The sequence below is a fragment of the Peromyscus leucopus genome, chromosome 12 (genome assembly GCF_004664715.2).
Source record: "Peromyscus leucopus breed LL Stock chromosome 12, UCI_PerLeu_2.1, whole genome shotgun sequence".
Lineage (NCBI taxonomy): Eukaryota > Metazoa > Chordata > Mammalia > Rodentia > Cricetidae > Peromyscus > Peromyscus leucopus.
The window spans coordinates 52,660,978-52,674,162 of NC_051073.1; the positions used below are offsets into that span (position 1 = coordinate 52,660,978).

Genomic DNA, 13,185 nt, shown 5'->3' on the forward strand with positions numbered 1-13,185 from the left:
GCATGATTTGTGGCCAGAAGGTTTCCTGGTTTATCAGTCTTTTATACTTCGTCACTTGTATTATATTTCCTGTACTCACCATTACACTTTTCTGGAAAAACAGGTATTAGGATACACCACAGTCGCTTTGCCCCAGCTAACACACTCCAGGAATTTCCCTTTCCCTTTTCTGTTCCCTCACCTTGATAATAGTTTTGGCTACCAAAACTAAATGCTTATCATGTGGTAAATATGCTTTTTCATTCACTGTTTAACTTCATGTCTTACAATTACTCAAGGTATTTTATACATAGACAAAGCAGCTGAGGTTGTTTAGGAAAGACAGCTATTTGCCATAGGCCACGAAGCCCAGAGGAGCAAAGAAGGATGTAACATCAGGTTTTAATCACACTGTCCTGAGGTGTGGCCTGTAGCAGCTTGTAATCACTGACCTGCTGACCTCCTGCCTTTATTCCTGTTCATCTGGGGTCCTCACCGCAGGTTTTTGTTAGAAACTCCATCATGGGCCCCTATTGCCTTCTTTTGAACTTTTTGTACTTCTTAAAACACTTGATTCATGCCCTCCCTACACTAACACTTAAATCTATATCACCACCACCACCCCTGACCCCATCCATGCTGGGGACTGAACTTGAGGCCTCTGGCATGCTAGACATATGCTCTGCCACTGAGCTACACTCTGGCCCACCACTTCTTTTCCACAGACCTTCAGTGTCTTTCTTCAGTTACTGCTTGGCCCTCACTCCCTCTTTATATGACTCTTTTGAGGTCTCCCATGCCACTCCAATTCTGCCAACCCCAGCTTTGAACTCACCATTCTTAATGTGTAAAGAGCCTAGTTTCAATGTGACCTCAGTCCATCACTGACCATTGAGTTCTGTCCTCGTGTCCTTGGTAACCTTCAGATTTCCTGTTCTTCTCAACTTTTTTTTTTTTTAAAGATTTATTTATTTATTACATATACAGTGTTCTGCCTGCACTGCCTGCGTGCCAGAAGGGGGCACCAGACCTCATTATAGATAGTTGTGAGCCACCATGTGGTTGCTGGGAATTGAACTCAGGACCTCTGGAAGAGCAGCCAGTGCTCTTAACTTCTGAGCCATCTCTATAGTCCCCCTTCTCATCTTTTATGTGCAGTATTTCCCCTTAATTTCTTTACCATTGGGCCTCCAACCCTACCCATTGTTTCCATGCACAAACCTTAGTGTGGCTGACTTTTGCCAAATCCTGCTCATTCTCTTTCCTTTCTCAGTTGATGAGCATGGCTCCTACACTGCCATGCAGCATGCTAAGTTTCTGGATGATGGTCTCCTTTAATCACCTCCGTTTTCTTTTTTCATTCACACTTGATTCTCCCCTCCAAGGCTCTCCTCTCCAGTCCTCACTTCTTGTGCCTACTGGCTTCACCACTGATCCTTCTCTGCAGTCAATGGTACATTCATTCTCAATAGCACTGATCATCACAATGTAATTTCTCACTTGATTTTCAGCTCTGGACCTCCAAATCCTTTAAGGTGGTATATCTCAAAATGAGTTTATAGGATACTTTAAAAAGCATCATAAGGGGGAAAAAAGGGCAGGGGAAGCGGGGGCTTTGAAAGGTAGCTCCATTGTTGAAAGTGTTGGCTGCTTTTCCAGAGAACCCTGGTTCAAGTCACAGACCCTGCAAGTCGAATCACAGCCATTTGGAGTTTCAGTCCAGGGGACCCAGCACTCTCTTCCAAGCTCTGCTGGCACCAGACATCTACACAGTGCTCAAAATACATGCAGATAAAGCTTTCATATACATAAATGAACTCACTTTTAAAATTCAAAGTTGGGCTGGTGTGATGGCTCCGTTTGTGAAGGCAATTCTGCCAACTCTGAGCACGACCTGGGGACCCAGGGGTTAGAAAGACAAGATAGATGACTCCCCCAAGACTGACCTCCATGCACACTTGCGCTATTTCTACACGGCCCCCAACCCCACACAAGAAAGTCACTTAAAAGAAAATCTGAAGAAGGTTTTGCTCAAATAAATTTAGGAAGCCCTATAGGCTTTGCTCCCTCTTGTGTGCTCACCATATACTAGAAAGGTGTTGAGGACCCCATATTTGCCCAAGCTTATTGGATTTATGAGACATTATTTCACCTAAAAAATGCCTGAGGAAAATTAGAGGAAAGCTTTTGTTTTTTATTTTATTTTTTTGCCTATGATGAAAGTCACTGAATGTCTATACAATAAGGTCTTTCTGTTAGTACTCCATTTAGTATTAACCTGCTAACTCTTAGGGGTCAGAAAGATTAACACATTTGTCTCCCTAAGCTTCTGAGCACACCATGTAAATGACAGTATACCACCATTGTCACCTTCCCTTTTGTACCAGAACTTTCTTCCCATTCAAGGCCCGCAGGAAAACATATCCCTTATGAAACCATCTTTGGGAGGAATGCCTTGGGCGACACTGACCTCTGACATTGGCTTAGCATTTAGATAAATAGTGTTTACTGTCTGCTTTCTGTATCATTTGGGAGTGTGTCAGTCCTCTAGGGAATAGGCTGCCTCATAGTTTACAGAAACATCAACACCTACAGCAGGTCTTTGTACACATTAGGATGTTATAACCACGTTATTGGTTGCCATAGTTATTGGAGGCCTGATAAGTCCAGCTCTGAGTTCTGTAGGAGGCTGTTTAGGATGGTAAAGGCCCAGGTAGAATGTATGATATTTTGTTGAAAAGAAACACCATCCACTATTATAGCCATTACCTCTCCAAATGCCACTGTGTCTCAGGCTTTTGAAAAAGACTGGACCTAACGGCAAAGGCTGCTTTGGGGCTAACTGTAAGACAGACTCTGCCTTAGTCGATACCAAACAGAGAGCAGGACAAAAGGATAAGCAGCACCAAACAAACACGCTTTTATACCAAGGAAAATTTCTATTTGTGATCATCAAATCATGGTAACCTGATGCAAACAAAGACATCATCAGGGCATGCAGCAGGTGTCTGTAGAATTCTCTGCCGCCTATCACCCATATACTAGCCTCTATCTCCAGTCAGTCTGGAGACACATTGTGTTATGTAAGCTAAGGCAGCCTGGCAGCCACTTGCACAACACAAAACTCCCAAACAGTGAGTTCTGTCTTCCCAGAAAACTGCTTACTGCCACCACACAGAGAGCCCAGGGCTGGTCTTCCCAGGCCAGTGCAGAGCAATCAGATAGCAAAGGGCTTTGAGTTCTGCAGATGAGATGTTATCTCAAGTAGAGACTTAACCTATTTCCTAAGAGTGAGTCTGTGCTAAGATTGGGGCTAGAAATATAGTTTCTGGGTGTACGATCAGGGAGCTTTATTGTGTTCAGGAGAGTACGGCTTTCTTCCTTAAAAACTGTAGGAACAGATGACTTTTATAATTTATTAGAAGAGTAAGTGCTCATTAAATATGGTCTGTGAAGTCTTTCACTTCCCTCCTTGATTAAAAGAGTGGTACACAGAGGATTTAGTTAAAAACTATTTTATAAATGAGAATGTTTACTTGTGTTTTACCTTAAAATAGGTAAGGAACATGTGAAATAGCAGAAATATTAATGAAATTTTGTATCCATAGTTAATAGCCTTAAGAATGTATCACGATGTTGATCAACCCTAGTAAGCAATAATGGTATTTCTTAAAATGAAATTTTGTTGCAGGGGATTATTGGCTTGATGAGAGTACATGGCTAGACAGTTCTCTGTCATTTCTACACTCAAAGTTGTCTTTTTCGGCGGCTTACATGTGTTAGAGAGACTGAAGATCAGCCTGCCTGTGGGGTGTGGAGCTGGGGCAGGACTGCTATTTTCTGAGTTCTTCAGGCAGGAACTAGCTTCTTTTTGTAGCTGAAGTAATTTATTTCCAGGGTCTGGGTGAAGCCCAAGATGTCCACATCCTTCTGGGATGTCACTGGTAGGGACAGGGAAATACTGCTGGGATGCTCTATCTCACTGGGGTAGACACAGGAACAGTCACACGGTACTTTCTTTAAACATGAGTTCCTGCCATGATTCACACAGATGAGCCACTTAGGGCCTGGGGTAGAGCAGAGGGGAGGGGAGACATTTCAGCTGCCTGGCAAATGAGTGTAATCTACAACAAGGTTTTCAGCAGAAAAGCCTTTTTTTTTTTTAAATTTTATTTTTTCTCAAAAATATCCTGTTTACCACCAAACTTTGTAGCAAACTTGAAGAGGAGAGCCTAGACTGAGAACTAGATCTGCACATTCTGTTTGCATCTAAAAGAGGATCTGCATGACCCTGGTCAGGTCACCAACTTTCCCTAGCTGTAATTTTTTATATATATAAAATCATGGACAAAGAACACTACCATTAAACATTGAGCTGGTTCTCACCTGAAAGGTGGTATTGTGTCCTACACAGTTGAGGGGCTGACATGCAAATTCATGGGTACTGTGGAGTTGGTGTAGTCTGAAGGGACCAGGGAAGGGTCTTGAGCCTGTGTGAGGGCTGAGAAGCAAGTCTGTGTCTGCTGGAGTTTGGAGAAATGCTGTAATAAAGGGGTACCAACTCTAATACCACTCCATTCTTTGTTCCCTTGGCCTGCTGAAAACATCACCCAAGGGAAGTTCTGAGAGTGGGTGAGTCCAACACTCGAGTTCCAAGCTTTCTAAATAGAAGGCATGGAGAGGCCTGTGCCTAGTACACGTGTGGGCACTGTTCCTTGCCAGGTGTGTCTGAATACTGGCGAGATCCTAGGGAGGAAGGTCAGATGTTACTGCTCCTGAAGCCTGGTTTTTCCTGTACCTAGCTCCAGACGCATGAATTTATCTGGCAGTCCCAGGAGACAGAAAGGATCCAGAATTAGCAGGAGCCTCCTTTCTTGATAACCTAAGTGCCCTGATTGAAAGGCAGAGGCTATCGGAAGAATGGCTGCACGGAGTCGGCATTGATTTCTCCAGCCTTTGTCTGCGTCTGGTTTCTGTCTCGTTCGGAGGTGGTTACTGTTACTACAAGCAGCATGAATCATGTCTCTGTTAAAAAACAGAGCTTCAATTGTCTTACATAACCCCTGGTAACTGAACATCTAATAATAGCAAGCCATTTCCAGGTAGGGAATCTGTCTACCTCCCAGACACACTCATACACATGCATGCACATATGCACACGCACTCTCAATTCCTCACACAGTGTCACAGACAGGAGGGGGCGATGGGAGAAAGGGGATGGCCCAATTGATTTTCCTGTATTCTGTAATGTATTGAATAATCATGCATCGTGGGATAACCAATATGTTTAACTGAACTTGTTTAAGGAAATGCAGGAAACAAGCATTCATCTTGAAAGTATTCGAAACAGCCAAGGGCTCCAAACAAACACACAAGGCAGATATATTCCCTAACTCTTTCCTAGTGTACAGAAACACCAAACCCAAAGGACAAAAGAGGCAGTTATTTCACTGTACTGGCTGCTAGCTTGCACTGGTTAAATTGGAGTTTCAAAGGACTTTTTTTTCATCTCCTTTATGTTTCACCAGAGTATATTCCAAAGTTTCTTGGCTCTGTTTATTGCATAGATTTCCAGGGAGAGAAAAGGAACTGAAAACACGGTTTCAGTGTCTCCCCATGCAGGACATATAACATCACACACTGTCCCTGAACTATCTCTTTGTGTGTGTGTGTGTGGGGGGGGGGGAACTACATTCATGGGTTTGCATTTCTCTCATGAGCATATCTTCTGGTTTGCTATAAGCTATGAGAACTTTCTACACATGATTTCTTCCCAGCCACCTGTTAGGATGATTAACCAAAATCGCAGTTATAGGAAAGGCTGAAAACATGACTTAAAAAAATCACAAAGGTAAGTTCTTTGTGTGTGTGTGTATGTTTCATCTGTAAGTGGTAGCCACAACTGAAAGCCAGAAAAAGAAGTCCTGTCTATTCCCGTGTGACTCTCTCTGCCCTTATTCCTTTGACAAAGGGTCTCTCTGAACTAGAACCTCACTGTCTGTCAAGACTGGATGGTTAGAGAGCCCCGCAGATGAGCCTGTCCCTACATCCCAATGTTGAGATCACAGGCACATGTGGCTATGTCCAGCATCTTATGTGGGTACTGGGGTTCTGAACCCAAGTCCTCATGATTGCAAAACAAGCAATCATACTAAATGAGCCATCTCCCCAGCCCCCAAAGATAATTTTTTCTTTAAATCACTCACTTGATTGAGGATCAAATAGGGTCTTGATAGTGAGTTAAAATATTTATGAGAAAGAATATTACAAAGATATCTATGTCTGTATTTCTTCACTGCCTTATATTTCCCTCTTATGGGAAATCATAGCCAGGACCTAATTTAAAGCATGCACCTCCAGGAGTCAGTACCCCCTGATATCACGGAAAACTTTATGGAAAATCACAGAGAGGTTACATCCTGCCACTCATTTGGGGTAGGCTCACAGGAGGAAAACTTTCTTCTCCCCTTTGATTGTTCTGTAATGTCAAACAGTGGATTAGTGCAGTTCAAACTCAACACTGTGTTTGGAGGACTAGCCCCTGGGATTCCACATGCTCTCAGTTGCACAGGCTACAAAAATGCACAATGAGATAGTCACCTGTCGAAGCAGCATGTGGTCCTGCAAACACGATAAACTTGGCGTACTTTCTTTAGGAGTGACCCCCATCCGTAAAAGCAGGAAAGCTTTGGATTCGGGAAGAAAACCCAAAGAAAAGAAAATAAGAGGGAGGAGAAGATCTCTATTATTGCTACCTGAACATCTGGCTAGAGCTGACCAAAAAAATCTTGATTAGTATTCTCTGGTGGCTTTGCTACATGCCATATGGATATTAAAGGAAATGAGTTCTAGTTTTTTTTTTCCCCTCACAAATATCCAAATGCAGAGCAGTAGGGAGGGATCTTGACCACTGAATCACCCTGCACCACAGCAGGATCACAGTGGTAGGACGCAGCTGTTGGGGCTAGACTCTTCTGTTTATTTCATAGGCTTTGTGAATTAAATTATTCTTAAAATTGGTATGCTGGTGGACTAAATGTTTTAATAAAAACAGCCTTGAGACACCACAATTTTCTTCACAAAAGCCTATTCCCTCTAACTCTTGTGAATATTGCCAAATGGTTCCTACTTAGAGAAGAGCAGAGCTTCGCCTCTCCTCTTGGCTTCAAACACCAGGCTCAACCCATGCCTGTGTGAGATGACTATACTTACCTGAGATTTCAGGGCACTGTGTCAGCCAGTTCCTTCACAGTGGTGAGTCTGGCATCTGAGCAAGGACTCACTGGGCCACACACACTTACAGTGTAAAAATGGATTATGATGTTACTTTGCATTGCAACAGTAAAGTATTTCTGGATCATTGCTGACAAGTAGATCATAATAACCATATGTGGGCAACAAACCACACGGCATTGTATCAGAAGCTTGGAACTAATATTTCCAAATGATTCTGAGAGGGTTTTTTTGGATACTTTTTCCTGCCCCTTTCAATAACCATTGATTGAATGTCTGCTGTCGGTGATGGACTCTTTATCCATGAAAGGGAGCTGGGCCATGCCAGACACTCACCATGTTCTTTCTCTTCTACACTGAACAAAACATCAGCAAAACACTAAGTACAGCTGGTTTTGAAGCTGATACGCAATCCATTTGTAGTAACTGGTCTGATGACAGGAACGGGGGACATTGATAATAGTGGAATTACTTCCTTACAAAGGCACAACAGTTTAAACACATCTTAGGCACAACTCACAGGCACAAATGAGCAACTCTTACCATACTACTTATACCTCCCAACAAATGTCTGGAGCCCTAGAAATCTGAAAAGTCTAATATGGTCCAAGACAGTTTTACAGGTATTCTAGCAGTCATGCAAAAAGATGTAGATGTTTATCTGGTAAGTGTCTCTGTATTTGTGTAATATTTAGGACACATCTGAGAGCCCATCTTAACTACTAGATTCGTTTATAGGACCCTGCAATTGATTATTATAAAATAAACTTCTCTAAAGCAATTAATTGAGAAGCCAGTTGGTAATCAAGATACAGAAAAGCAGTATTCTAGAAGAAGCCAAGTTAGAATTCCCTAAAGTGATGACAGGAACTGAAGAAACTACAGAGTGATCTGACTCAATGGTACCTGAGAGCCTCAGAAGATTCTGGATCCCTATCTGTGCCTAAACTCTTGTAGACCACAGGCAAGGCATGAAAATGCATATTCCTACATGGAAAGCAGGGGTGTGAGGAGGGTTAGGCCTCCTTCTAGTCACAGCATTTGCTGGTGCTCTGGGAAGAGTGATGAAGGGGTACCCAGCTTCTTGTTTAGATAAGCACTGCTTTCTTCTGATCAGTGTCCATAGCTTGTTGTGTTGTTCAGCTCAAGAAGTCACTGAATATACACCCAGGCGATTATTTTTCATCTATCCAAGGGAAAAAACAAGTAATATCTCCGCCTTTCTCTGTCTATCAATGTCTCCTTTCAAATTAGACTGATGCCTAAGGTGAAAATGATCATTCCGGTACTGATGCAGGGCCTCCATCCCCCCCCCCCCCGAAGCCCCCACCAAGCTCATGCAAGCTTATCTGATTGGACTATTTACATCTTGGCTATTTCTCCTCCTTCTAACTTGTTTATAAAAATCCCTGGTAAGCATAAATCTGCAAAAGCAAAACAAATAAGACAAAACAGCTCTGTTTGAAGAATTCACTCTAGTTAAAGCGGTAGAGCAAAACATTCTACTGCTCTGGGGGTGCAGGAAGCTTTAAAAAGACACTTCCATCTTAGGAGAGACAAAATGAAACGTATCCACGAGAGTCTCCTATGATCTTTTCTCTCTTTCAAAATGAATGCTCCACATTGGGTTTACAGTCTGGTACGCAGACATGGATATTTCTCCCAATAGTTCTCAGGCCAATGCATCCTAAAAGGCAAGCAGGTCCAGAGCTTGCAGAGCTAGCCTTACAGAGACAAAGGCGCCTCACAGAAAGCCCAGCACCTAGAGCTTATATCATATCCTGAGCAGGCACTCTGGTTACCCATGACTCGCTCCTTTCCACTTCTGCTCTGTTCATTACCGCTTTCATTCCCTTCACCTAGAATGCCCTCTGTCTGCCTCTCTTTTACTGCTCCAAAGCTTCTGGACACTGACTGTAAGCCTCATTTCCGAGAAGCAGCTAAGGTTGACCCAACTTGGGAGCCAGGTATAACTCCTTTGCTATCACTTAACAACTAGTTCTTGTAGTGACTAGAGTCCCTGAGACCACACACCTAGGAAGTGTTCTGAGACACTAGAAACATTGTCAAGGGCCGCACAATCATCATGAAAGGGGAAAAAGATGCCTGCTTTAACAACATACTCAATATAGAAGATATGGTACTTAAGAGAAAAGCTGTAGCTTTAGGCTTAAGTAAAGCAGAATAATTCTCAGCTGCTAAAAAGGAGGAGCTAAAATATTTGGTACAGGAACAGTGTCATGAATTTGGCTGCATTGTCTATGGAGGTAAGATTTTAAGAGGGAGAATATGGAATACAGCTAAAAAAGGCAAAGACAGACGTGTACACACACACACACACACACACACACACACACACACACACAAACACACACACACAAATTTAGCTCAAGTACCTCAATCACTGCCCCTCTCAGTCTGAGCCCCCCACCATACATCATCACAAACTCTGACAGTGCCCAGCTAGTGAAGGCCATGTTAGATCTTGGAAGGAAAACATGGACTAAAGTAAGTGCAGAGATGCTGAATGCTACTATATATGTATACGACTTTATTTATGTGTGTATTTATATATCAATATATACAAACATATACATTTGTATGATGTTTGGCAACCTCACTCATAGTATTACTGTGAAGTAGGCATGTGCTAAACATAATTAGCCCATTAAACAGATGGTAGGTCTCTGGCATCTCTCACCATATTCTAAAATGGTGGAGCTATGAGCAGGGACTGAAGTGAGAGTGTGGTTTGATATGCAGCTAACTGCAAATCTCTGTGAATTGCTACTTTCCTAAAGACAATCTGGGTAGGCTGCATTTGGCTGAGAACTGGGGATGGTTTTGAGAAGCTTTAAAAATATACAGAGGGACAACTTTCCACATTCATTCAGATATAGTATCTTCATTTTTACTTACTAGAGGCATTTTTTGAAAAACAGCTTTTTATCTTAACTCATCTGTGTTCTAAGCAAACTTCCAAATTGCTGAGCAGATTAAAAACAACAACAACAACAACAATAACAACAACAACCCCAACAAAAACTTACATGCCAAGTTGAACGCTGGATAAGTAAAATAAAAAAATAAGAAAAGTACTAAGAAAGTACACTATTTTAAAACAACAATGTTGAAAACAGGTTTGGTCACAAACACCAAGTGGTCACTGTAGCCTGGTGATCTACTGTGTCCAAAATGACCTGTGATGACCTTTCATCGGGTTGAAGGCTGAACTCCAGAGGGCCGTGGCATTGCGGCTTCACTGCTCAGCTGCTCTCAGAGATCATGTAACGAAATACTCTAGCCTCTTTCCTTGCCAACTGAACAGGAGCTAGCAGAGGTGCAAGAGTTACTAAAATCAAGACTCGAATTCACACGGGTATTTGAACTGGCTTCAAGAGCACATGGAACATCAGTCTATCTGCAGAGGAGAACTTTCAGTTGACTGTTCTTTACCATCTGGTCTCAAGAACATTTTCTGCTTGGAAGTTGCATAAGCAAAGAAAAAACACACAAACAACTCCCTGTACCATGTTTCTGGTCAGCTATAATGACACATTAACAGAGGAAATCAGCTAAATATGAGCAGTTGTGCCTTACTCCAGATGACTACATACAGTACAGAGCTGAGGCCAATGGGAAGGAGAGACCTTGGTGCCAGAGACCTGGACTTAAAACAAACATTCAAGAGTAAACAGCCTTTCAAGGTGTCCATGCTGAGTAGTTTTAGCTAGCCTGGTTTTCAATGCCACTTCTGCATTTACAAATTAAAAAATTACCAAATAAATAAAAGTGATATAAATGCTCCACCTAAATTTGAATGACATAAGCTATAAGCAATAACACACATTCTAAACTTGTATAAAAACAGAGACCCTTCAGATATTCCTGTTCTTGTTGGAGTATGCTGGTACCATTTGATCCTTTCTTCTGATGCAGGGTCATCGTTGTGAATAGTCATCATCCCTGCTTGTCGGGGACAGATTTTCTTATTTCTCTGGAGAATTCTCCTCTTATCTTACACCAGCTGCCACAGACTGTACTATATGGAGTGTACGCTCCATTGGGCCATTACTGTCTCAGCTTTCTAGAACCATCTCCTCCCAACTTCCCAGGACAAGTGTATTCTCTAAACTGTTTTGGATTGGAAAATCAGATAAATGAGGTGTACAAGATGATACTACTTTTGAAGGCAGGTTTTGTTGGAGACCCATTTGGACACTTGAAGATCCTTGTTTATTCTGATTCAGGGCTGTAAGTCAGAGGTCTACACTGCCAGAATTGGATTGCAAGGTATTAGAGTGTAACACAGAGCTGAACAATTCTGTGATTTTATTCAAGGGTTATTTTCAGTGGGCTTGGCCAGAAACGCATCCTTAACTACTTTATTTGGTAGGCATCTGATCCCTTCCATTCAGTCCCTTGCTTTCCTCAGGCAACTGACTAACATGAGGTCAAGAAGAAGTGCTTTGGTTGTATCAGGTGAGAAAGTCAGTAGTGACTGACTTCATCAGGGGAACAGAAGCAGAAAAGGGCGAAGAAGCCAAGGCAGACAGCATTTCCAGGCTTCCAGTGTTTTCCAAGGCTTTGCTCGGAACTCTGGCCTGTCTGGACACTGACGGCCATAAAGACACTAGGAAGCTATTACAATATGTGTTCAGTGATGTAACATCTGACCACTTTTTCTTCTATTCCCCCAAGGGGACCTCAGCATAATTCACAATCTGTGAGAGTTAGGATAGGGACAGTATTGGAATTTACCTTTTGCTATCTCTGGAAACAGGATTTCTAAGCAAACTAGTAATGTTAGGCTGTGGGTGTGGGGAGAAGTGGGTGGGAAGAACAATTGACCAACAGCTATCGGGTCTGCTAGTATAATTCTTAGTTGGAAGTCAGTGCTCAAGAGACTCACTTGTTAGCACTCTCAAAATTTCAAACTACACAGATATGACACAATTCATACTTTCGGCTAATTCATGTCCCTTTCCTCGTTTGTCCAAATTGGTTAATTTCATAAAATAATTTTTAGCCTGTTGCCTACATTTTAGCATGTTTGTTAATGTCTGTGAATGTTTGAAGGTGTGTCACTATAGGATAAGCAGAATTTGCAAGAAGCTGTCAATTGTCTAGCAGCACTGCTTCCCACAGAAGCAGAGGCCTGGGCAGAACCTGTCTACCAGTTTCTGGAAAGCTGGAGATTCACAGTATCTGGAGACACGTTTAATGGACTCTGAAATTCATTCATAACATTGCTGATCTTTTAGGAATCTTACTGCCTTGTCTCCCCTTTCTAAAATCATGAGAGGTCCTCCCTACTTCTATTTAATTTTTTTCTTTGCCAGTGGTGGTGGTGGGTGTGGGTGGGTTTCAGAACAGCTAAGAGACTCTGTTTTTAAATTCCATAGAAGACTAACGATTGAATAATTTTCTCACATCTCTGTTTGCACTTTCATAGTCTGGTTGCATTGATTTGTGTCTCATAAGTAGACATTTCCTTTGTTGGTCACAAATCAATGCTACAGAACAAACCTGCCCGTGCAATCCCACCCCCACTCTCTTGCAGATTAAAAACAAAGTAGAGTTTACATTTTTCCCTTTGAAAAGATGAATTTCATTGGTTGGTAATATATGAAAGGAAGACAGAGCACTGGAGTTCACAGTCCCTGGGGAGAGAGCCCTTCCCTAGCCTGGCAGTTTCTTTCACACTGCCTACTGGGTGAGCAGCACGCACTCTCCACCCTGCGCCCCTAGTGCGCCCCACTAACCCAATTAAAGACCTTGCCTTAATACATCCCACAGCAGCCTGGAGCAGCGCCCTGTGATGTCATGGTCAGGTATGATTTCATGGCAGGGAAAAACTAAAAGGCAGAGAAGCTGGGTGTACTGTTTTCATTCAAATCTTTTAAGAAGGGCAAAGAGGAGGTATGCTCCTCCCCCCACCCCAGAGAAACAGAGCCCCGGTTTTCTCAGGGG

General features: G+C 42.5%; 1 protein-coding gene across 14 annotated transcripts in view; it reads right to left on the reverse strand.

Moving 5' to 3' along the window:
- Zbtb20 (zinc finger and BTB domain containing 20) overlaps positions 1 to 13,185 on the reverse strand; it is a 747,261-nt gene that overhangs the window by 58,541 nt on the left and 675,535 nt on the right. Inside the window, exon 1 of one of the 14 annotated variants that reach the window (XM_037210001.1) lies at positions 1,802 to 8,533. The exons of the other annotated variants lie outside the window; for them this stretch is intronic. The gene's annotated coding sequence lies outside the window, so the exon portion shown is untranslated. Of the gene's footprint in view, positions 1 to 1,801; positions 8,534 to 13,185 lie in introns of those variants that run through there. 14 annotated transcript variants of the gene reach the window in all.